Genomic DNA, 6,369 nt, shown 5'->3' with positions numbered 1-6,369 from the left:
TATATGTATCAGAATATGCTCTGCTATATTCATGGATATATTTTTAACACATATAAATACATATGTGGAAATATCCTTTGTCAAACCTATATATATTCATGGGTATAGTCCCATTCACCTTCCCACACCTGTTCAGCTTTAGTGTCTATCTATGGATCCACTCATAGATTATTGTTACTACTGTTACTGCAGGAATGAGTATGTCATAGTATTTACCTTAGTTGTCTTTAACACTTTTACTCCTCCCTCCTTCTGGAATTTTGATAAATGTTAGGCAGAGCTGCCTATGTGACCAGCCCCCCGTAAAATCTATGGGTGCTGAGTCTCTAATGAGCTAACCTGATAGACAGCATTTCACACATGTTGTCACAAATAGTTGCTGGGAGAATTAAATACATCCTATATGACTCCACTAGGAGAGGACTCTTGGAAACTTGGAAACTTTGCTTATTTCATGTCCTTTCACGAAAATAAATCACAGCCGTGAGTATGGCTATATGCTGAGTGCTGTGAATCCTCTTGACAATCATCAAATCTGGGGATGGTCTCAGGGATGCCTGACATGATATAACTCTGGGCAGGTCACTTCATCCTTCTGTGCTTTGGCTTCCTCATTGTAAAGTGGATGTAATGATGGCGCCCAATCATAGGATTGTTGTGAGGATTCAACAAGTTAATACATATATGTATATATGTGTATGTATGAATATATATATACATATACATATGTATGTATGAATATATACATACATATATGTGTGTATATACATATAGGTGTGTGCATGAATATATATATACACATATGTGTATATGAGAAATAAAAAAATACATCAACAAAAAGTCTAATATGAGAATGTTCATAGCAGCTTCACTTATAATAGACAAACATTGTAAATAGCCCAAATCTACATAATCAAGATAATGGATAAACACATAAACAAATTGTGGTGCATTCATACAATGGAATACTATCCAGCAATAAAAAGAAAGGAAGTACTGATACACTCAACAATGTGGATGAATGTTAAAAATATTATGTTGAGCGAAGGTAGCCTTACTCAGAAGTGTGCTCATTCTATAATTCCATTTATAGGAAGCACAGAATTGGCAAAACTAAGCTCAGGTAATAGGAAGCTGCCTGGAGTAGAGAACAGGGTGACAGGCGACCAGGCAGGGGACTGACTGGAAAGGGAAAGATGGGAAAGTGGGTTCCATGGGTGTGTGCAATCTTCAAAACTCATTGAACTGCACATCTAAGATGTGCATTTCACCGTGGGTCAACTATGCATCATTTTTAATACGTTTAAACAGAGATGAAAGAAAGAGGAAGGGAGAAAAAAGAGGTGGGGGGTGGGGAGGAAGCTAGCAGAAGGGCAGGGGGCTGGAGAAAGGAAAGGGAATAAGGCAAGGGGAGGGGAAGGGAAAGCCCAGAGCAGTGCTAACTGCTCTTAACCGCCCCCTTCCCGTACTCCTTTCCCGAGGGCCTGTGTCCCAGGGGATGGATTAGCCTCTCTCCCACTGTCTTCCTGTGCAGATTACGCGATCTGCCATAGAGGGTGGGTCTAAAGAGTCTTCTCTGAATCTCACGAAGTTGTTTCTATTGTAAACAGTTCTTTCCTTTTTCTTTTTGGTTCTTGTTGTTTTCTGTCCCTTTCTTTTTCCTTTCTCTCCTCTCTTTCCCTTTCTCTCTCCTTCTTTGGCAGTGGGGTGAAAAGAATGACATGCATATTTATCCAGTGACATGGAAGGTTTCTACTATATATTTTTTGGTGAGTTGGTACCTAACATATTTACTGTGATGGCGCTTAGGTGGAATTATATCAATGCATAGAGAAATATCTGAGAAAGCACTAAGAGTGTTGTCTCCGGGTATTGGAGCGTAAAATAAATTTATAGCAGAGATTTATAGCAGAACCTCCCTATTTTCTCTAGGAAGTGTATTAACTGGCACCCTGCAAACTCACTGCAGGAACCCTGCAATATACTCTGCTCTTCTGCTCTGTCAAGTTCAGTTTTCATTTTGTTTTTATTGTGGCAAAACATATATAACATAAAATTGGCTGTTTCTGAAGGCTGTAAATCTTTATGGACGCAACCTGCCACATCTTTCTCTGGCAAAGTGGCTGTTGGGTTCAAATTTGGCTGCTTTGGGTTAGCAGCCAACCATTTAACCACTGTGCCTTCAGGGCTCCTCAGCCAGTTTCAAACATACAATTCAGTGACATTAATTACGTTCACCATGTTGGGCAACCATCATCACTCTACCTCCAAAAGTTTTTCATCATCTCAAACAGAAACTTAGTGCCCACTAACCAGTAACTCCCTACCTGACCCCTCCCCCCATCCCTGGTGCCCACCAAGAAGTATCTCCCTACCCATGCCCTCCCCACATCCCTGGTGCCCACTTAGCAGTATCTCCCTCCCTGACCCCTACCCCACTAATAGACTTTGTGTCTACACACTTGCCTATTCTAGATGTTGCATATAAGTGGAGTTATATTTGTCTTTTGTGTTTAACTTATTTCACTCAGAATAATGCTTTTAAGGTTCATCCATGCTGTAGTGGGTATCAGAACTTCATTCGTCTTACGGCTGGATAATATTCCATTGTATGCATATACCACATTTTGTTGATTCACTCACCCGTTGATGAACATTTGCGTTGTTTCCACGTTTTGGCTATCGTGAACAATTCTGCAATGAACATTACATTGATGAAAAGTATCTGTTTGAATGCTTATGTTGTTTTATTATTTGGGGTAAGTTTGATTGTATTTTTACCAAGAATCATTTGTATTTTGTTCTCAAAGATATTTATGCACATAAAAGTTGTATTTATCATTGTAATTTTTACTTTAGTTAAACATCATGTGAGTCAAAGAAAATTGAGAGGAAACCTGTCCACCCTGGGTGACTCTGCTGGTATTGAACACTAAGAATAAGTACTTTGTAAATAGTTGACTAAGTAAATTGCTCAAAATAAATGCTGTGCAATTAGGCTGGTTCTCCCTCCTCCTTTGCCTCTCTAATTAAAAAAAAAAAAAAAAAAAAAAAGCCTTTTCCCTTCCCACGGCCTTTAACATTAAAATTTAGATACATTTCCAAACAAATCCATATTTGTGCCCATTCCAAAGAAAGGTGATCCAACAAAATGCAGAAATTATCAAAGAATATCATTAACATTACCAAAACAAAACAAACTCACTGCCGTCAAGTCACAAGTAAAATTTTGCTGAGCATAATTAAAAACAGTTGCAGCAGAATATTAACAGAGAACTTCCAGAAATTCAAGCTGGATTCAGAAGAGGGCATGGAAAAAGGGCTATCATTGCTGATGTCAGGTGGATCTCGGCTGAAAAGGCATTTGACTGTGTGAATCATAATACATTAAAAATAACATAGCCAAGACTGGGAATTCCAGAACACGTAATTGTGCTTATGAGGAACTTGCACATAGAGGCTGTCATTTGAACAGAACAAGGGGATACTGCATGATTTAAAATCAAGAAATGTGTGAGTCAGGGTTGTATCCTTTCACCAAACTTATTTAATTTTTATTCTGAAAATAATCTCACAAACTGGACTATATGAAGAAGAACATGCCATCAGGATTGAAGGAAAACTCTAACAGTCTGTGATAAACAGATGACACAACCTCACTTGTTGAAAGTGAGGAAGATTTTAAGCACTGACTGATGAAGATCAGGGACTACAGCCTTCAGTAAGGATTACATCTCAACATAAGGAAAACAAAAATCCTCACAAGTAGCCTAATAAGCAACATCATGATAAATGGAGAAAATACTGAAGCTGTGAAAGATTTCATTTTACTTGTCTCCACAATCAACACCCATGGAAGCAGCAGTCAAGGAATCAAACAACGTTGTATTGCACTGGACAAATCTGCTGCAAAAGACCTCTTTAAAGTGTTAAAGAGCAAAGATGTCACTGTGAAGGCTAAGGTGCACCTGACCCGAGTCATGGTATTTTCACTCATCTCATATGCATGTGACACGAATAAAGAAGACCACAGAAGAATTGATGTATTTGAGGTGTGGTGTTGGTGAAGAATATTGAAAAGTACCATGGACTGCTAGAAGGAGGAGGATATACAGCCATAATTCTTCTTAGAAGCAAGAATGGCCAGACCTTGTGTTTTATACTTTACTCATGTTATCAGGAGAGACCAGTCCCTGGAGAAGGATATCATGCTTGGTAAAGTAGAGAGTCAGCCAAAAAGGGGCAGACCCTCAAGGAGATGGATTGTCACAATGGCTGGAATGATGGGCTAACACATTGCAAGGATTGTGAGGGTGGTGCAGGACGGGGCAGTGTTTCATTCTGTTGTACACAGGGTCACTGTGAGTCAGAACTCACTTGATGGCACCTAACAAAAATAACAGTCGATCCAATCTTTACATAGCTACTGGAGGCAGGAGTAAGAAATGGCATTCTCCTTTTAAATATTTCTTCAGTTTAGTCTTGTGGTAGTAATTATAGTTGCAAAAAGAGAGTGGAGGGAAAAGGTGGGCCACATGGGGACAGCATCCTCCAACCTCCTCTAACTTCATAAGGGGGAGAGAGAGAAAGATTAACAGCAGCAGCCCTAAACTGACTCCAATGAGGCAGAAGCCAGACATGCCTCCACTCTCCAAACTTTTTACCAATTCTAACACCCTCCCACGCATTCTCTACTTTTCTGCTATGTTCGATAGATTGTTGCAATGGCCATATAGAAATCATAGACAATACTCACGATTATGGGTTAATTAGGGAAGCAACAGATTACAATTCGGGTCCTGGAAGGCTCAGGACACAATTCTTCCATCAGGACAGCCTCCCCTCTGCCATGCTTGCAGGCATGCCTCTCTGGCCCTCGGCTTCTTGGCGTGGCCTCTGCCCTGCTCAGGCAAGTGTTACAAAGCTCTTTTTAGCTTTGCCAATAGATACACCTAGGTACACCTCACTCCACCTGCAAGCCTCCTGCCCAAAGGCATTCAACTTTCTTCCTTTGTGAGCCAGCAAGCCCGTCGCTCTATCTCCTATCAGTCTCAGTTCTTCTGCCACTGCTGCTTGTTACCACTGCCATTTCTCTGCAATTTCTCTGCAGTCTCTCTGTAGTCTCTGGGCTGTCTCAGTGTAGGGATCTCAGATCCAAGGACATGCTCCACTCCTGGCTGTTCTCTGTTTTGAAGGTAGTGAGATCCCCCTTCTGTCTCTAGAAGGGTTCACTTTAAACCTAGTGGAATGACAAAACTGACCAATTCCCACATAGGGTTCTATATACCTTATTTCCATGGTCCCACCCTGACAAGGGTGCAATGTAACTTACTGACATTACTAATAAGGTATCCAGTCCCTTTGGTGGGCTGCAAGTACCTCACATTTGCCCATCCCCACCCAGTCATCTGTTGGGAGTCATGAAGACCATGGCTCGTAGAGCCATAAGAAGTAACTCACTGCACCACAATAGTTAATATAATTCTTGTCCATGTTCTTAGTTGAAGTGTTCTCTTTCTAGAATTTTTGATCTCACTGCTAAATCATAACTCTCAAATGAGCTTTCAGTACATCTTCTTAGACTTGTATTTTAATGTTCACATTGATTACCAAAGCAGTAAAAGATGCTGAAGTGACTTCTAGTCATCACGAAAAGATTTCATTACACTTAATATGCTATCCATTACACTTGCATGTCCTCATTGTTTGAATATGGGTAAACCCTGTATGTTGACATGATATATCTATAGTAACCAAACCCCCTCATAAACTACAATACTGATTTTTTTCCCAGATCATATTGAAAAATCAAGTTTAATGCATATTGCCTACAATGCATAATAAAGTTGAAGTTAATGACGTTATTGTGTTATTATTTAAATTCTGCTTTCTTGCCAAATCAGCAGGTGAATCTGAGAATCAGCATTTATTCCAGAAAATAAAATCTTTTTTAAAAGAAAGTAATAAAGCTTTATGTATCTTGCCACTAAAGTTGCTTCTCCTCAAGGCAGGACTAAATTTCTACCAGAGGTAAATGTTCTTTATAGTCATTTGTAAAGACTGTACACAATTTCCTCAGGGCAAGATACACCCCAATTCTACTTCCTCTTCATCTACGAACATTAACCATATTTAACAAAGTAATGTATCAGACAGTGCTTGACTCCTATTCATAAGGTTTCACTGGCCAGGTCTTTGAGAAGTGCATGGCCCCTTCCTTCTTCTGAGTCTGTCTTAGTCTGGAAGCTCCACTGAGACCTGTCCACCTTGGGTGACCCTGCTGGGATTTGAAATGCCAGTGGCATAAGCTCTAGCACAAGCTACTACAGTACCACAAACTGACAGACAAGTGGTAGAGGTTTAACAAAT

The 6,369-nt window shown here is 40.0% G+C and overlaps 1 pseudogene; it reads right to left on the bottom strand.

Annotated features, from left to right (window-relative positions):
• The window catches only part of LOC122150508, a 15,202-nt pseudogene that overhangs the window by 5,186 nt on the left and 3,647 nt on the right, over positions 1-6,369 (bottom strand).

Source organism: Orycteropus afer, unplaced genomic scaffold (genome assembly GCF_000298275.1).
Source record: "Orycteropus afer afer isolate SDZICR_OR568_19922 unplaced genomic scaffold, OryAfe1.0 scaffold00155, whole genome shotgun sequence".
Lineage (NCBI taxonomy): Eukaryota > Metazoa > Chordata > Mammalia > Tubulidentata > Orycteropodidae > Orycteropus > Orycteropus afer.
The sequence above is the reverse complement of the archived record's forward strand: the minus strand, read 5'-3'. Positions and strand labels throughout refer to the sequence as shown.